The 3,635-nt window shown below is 48.1% G+C and overlaps 1 protein-coding gene across 1 annotated transcript in view; it reads left to right on the top strand.

Annotated features, from left to right (window-relative positions):
- Window positions 1-953: 953 nt before the first annotated feature.
- LOC123505701 (probable G-protein coupled receptor No18) overlaps window positions 954-3,635 on the top strand; it is a 95,060-nt gene continuing 92,378 nt past the window's right edge. The window contains exon 1 of the mRNA XM_045257348.1: window positions 954-2,182. The gene's annotated coding sequence lies outside the window, so the exon portion shown is untranslated. The remainder of the gene's footprint in view (window positions 2,183-3,635) is intronic.

Below are 3,635 nucleotides of genomic sequence, written 5' to 3'. Positions count from 1 at the left end.
GTATCAAGGCTTTGGGTAGTATCATCCTCTGTAAAGGCGTAACTCGATAGCATATATAGCAAGTAATACGCACCGCAGCCTCACTCCTCCACCATGTTTGTTGTAGTTCTTGTGGGGAGCTAATGATACACGCTTAGCCTGGGAGTATCAACACAGACCAAAAGCCTTCCTGCGTCACCACTGACAGGAGCAAACCATTTAGATTTCTGAAAAGTAAAGGAGGCCCTCCATCGAAGCCTCCACAGACAAATTGCAGTTGCTTTGCCTATTGTAGCTATAACCCAAGCGCATGGGAAAACAGTGACAAAAGGGGTGAGGAGGAGGAGGGGGGTGGACGGAATCAGAGCGGAGGGAGGAAGAAGCGAGGGGTTGAAAGGGGAGGGGAGAGGGAAGTAAGGATCAATGTAAATGAATGGAAGGGGAACCTGTTGTATAGAGCGGGGAGGGAATTAGAGGCAGGGAGGGGTCCTGATAGCTGATTTGGGGAGGAGTGGAGAATGAAAGGACAAGAAGTGGATGGAGGTGGAGGAGAAAAAGAAAGGTATGGCAAGAGGAAGGTCACGGGAAAAGGGTTAGCTGGTTTGGAAGTGGATGAGAGCGATAGGGGGATGAGGCAAGAAATGGTGGCAGAAGAAGAAGAAAAGAGGAACATACAGGGGTTAAATGGATGTGCAGGGAGAGACGGGTAGGGGGTTTGAGCGCCACCTGTTGACGGGCTATGTTTTGCGAGGTCGGGGAGGGGCAAACTGGTTGAAGGATGGAGGAGAAAAAGGTCACGTGAAGATTACGAAAAGATGAAGCAAAAAGAGTTAACAGAGGGAATGAGGAAGGAAGAGTGAGAGTGGACAAGCGTAAGAAGCAAGATTGGATCTCATAATCGATTGTATGGTGTATCGTAGCCCAAAATAAGGAAAGGAAGGAGGGAGTAAACACCCCCACAATCTTGGGACAACACAAGACAGGGGGCAGGTGGGGGCGGCGGGAGGGAGGACGGGCGGACGGGCGGGCGGCATCCGCTCCCCGGGTATGCGGTGCGCAATCTAGACATGTGTGGCCAGACTCGTTGTTGGGAGTATGAGGTGGTGGCGCCGCCGCGTGCGTGTGTTCGTGCATGCGTCGTCAGTGCCTGCACAGCGGCAGTCAGGTCGAGTGGAGCACAGAACACCCCCGGCGGGACGCAGGTCCGGCCGACTCGGCTCCCGCTCCCTGGTTCACTCCTCTCGGGCAGCCTCCTCCGCCGCCCTGCCACCGCCTCGCTTGCAGACACCCGACGCTCGCTGAAATGATGTACAAGTGTGCGACGTGGGGCGCGTGCAGGCCACGATAACAGACTTGCCATCTCCCATTGCCTCTAAACTTAGTGACGACTGATGCGTGCCGCGACTTTCGTTCCCAGACAGTAAACTTGAGGCGCTCAGTGTCGGTGTTGGCAGTGAGCGGCGCGGCCAGCCCTCGAGCAGCACTGATGACCGCCAGACGACGCCGGTCCCCCGCCACAAGACACTGAGGCTTCTCGGCACCCTCGAGGCCCCTGTCCTCTGCGTAAACACCCTGAGTGAAAGTAAACAGGGGGACAAAACTTCCCCAGACAACTGAAAAACACGCTGTCTTAAAGTTTATCGCTGAGTGAAGATTGAAACTGTCGGGAACTTGTTGATTCAGAGCTTGTTGTTCCAGCCCTTGCCTGCCTCCCTCCCTCCCTCCCTTCCTCCCGGAGCACGCCTCCAAAGCGGCCCCTTACAGCGGCCTGCCTGAGGATGGGAGGGACGGGCATATCGCGCCACACAGGCGTGACTAACAACGGCGCGTGACAAACAAACCAACAAACCAGACCAAAACACACACTCGCACACACACACACACACACACACACACACACACACACACACACACACACACAAACACACACACACACACTCACAAACACACACGCAGACAAACCAAGCGGTAAGTGTTGTGATGAACGTCGTGGGGGAAGCCCTTGGGATCAGAGGCCCACCACCGCCTCCTTCGCCAACACTACCATCACCTGTTCTCAGAAGCACAAGACGGACCAGAAGAAAGGAGCAGAGGACACCACTAACACCACCACCACCACCACCACTACCAGCAGCAGTAAGGGCGTGAGGGAAAGCTGTTCCCCACCCAGCAGAAGCAGCACTCTGGACTGAGCCTCGTCACGGTGGGTGTAAACGGGGCGCCTTTCTGTTTATAGGTGTTGAGGGACGGGTGTACACAGCCTGAATAGTGTAGGTGATGAGGGCAGGGCGTGTCTGGCTGCTATGTGAAAAGTCGTTTCCTTCGTAATGCTAGGGCGAACCAACACAAAATAACGAAATATGCAATAACTGAAATGTTGACACGAAAGAATGATTACCTTACAAGAATATATCACGTTCCTTATTTGTATTGAATATTGAAGCCTTAACTAATCTATATACACGGACACGCACATACACACAGCTGACCAAGACGTAACACAAAGTGACAAGAAAAAAAAAAATACACTAAAGTGACACACATATGATCGATCTATACCAAAAAGAAGGAGAATAAAAACAAAACAAAATAAGACACACACACACACACACACACACACACACACACACACACACACACACACACACACACTTCCATAAACATGAAACGACACTGAAAAAGACGAGAAAAGAAAAAAAAAAACAATCCAATTTCTGTCAAGATTCAAAAAAAAAAAAAAACGTGGATCAAAGAAAAGAAGAAGAGAGAAGGAAACCTGGTAACAGATGTGCAAGGCAAGGTTATGATAAATGAGGGGAATACTGAAGAGAAAGTGACGAGAGTAAAGAGAGGGAAACACAACTTGACAGAAGCAGGTGAGTGGAAAAGGTGAGAAAAAAGGGGACCAGGAAAAGGAAAGAGGAAAGAAAGTGAGGGCATGATTTAATACGAAGGAATAGGAAATGGAGGAGATGGAAAGAGAAGACGAACAGAAGGGAAGGTTAAAATGGAAAAGAAATGTAAAGAAAGATGAGGAGAAGGAGAAAAAATGAAAGAGAAAACTTAAGATAAAGAAAAGCTAGAATAGAAAACGAAAAGACATAGAAAACACTGATATAGAGATGGAAAGGAAATTAGAAAAGGAAAAAATAGGAAGAAAAGTATAAAGAGAACAAGGGAATGGAAAGGAAAAAAAACATGCAAAAGAGAGAAACAGTCAAACACAACAACAAACTAAAAAGAAAAGGAAAAACATAACTTGCTAGGAAAAAAAATAAAGGAAGAAAATAAAAAGAACCTTGCAGTAAATATTTTAGTGCCAAGGGAGAGAGAGAGAGAGAGAGAGAGAGAGAGAGAGAGAGAGAGAGAGAGAGAGAGAGAGAGAGAGAGAGAGAGAGAGACCTTTAACGAATTTCCTTCCACTTCATCAGCAAAAGATAAAACTGTCTTATTCTCTCTCTCTCTCTCTCTCTCTCTCTCTCTCTCTCTCTCTCTCTCTCTCTCTCTCATGCAGTACAATAAGCACCTGAACTGACTGTCATTTAATCCTGGAAGTACTCGGCATTCTTTCGTTAACACTCTAATAAAACGAAGCAAACATTCGCTCACCAAATTTTGTTATCATAATCTTTACCTTGAATTTGTTTCGTAACTCT

This window comes from Portunus trituberculatus, chromosome 18 (genome assembly GCF_017591435.1).
Source record: "Portunus trituberculatus isolate SZX2019 chromosome 18, ASM1759143v1, whole genome shotgun sequence".
NCBI classification, from domain to species: domain Eukaryota; kingdom Metazoa; phylum Arthropoda; class Malacostraca; order Decapoda; family Portunidae; genus Portunus; species Portunus trituberculatus.
The sequence above is the reverse complement of the archived record's forward strand: the minus strand, read 5'-3'. Positions and strand labels throughout refer to the sequence as shown.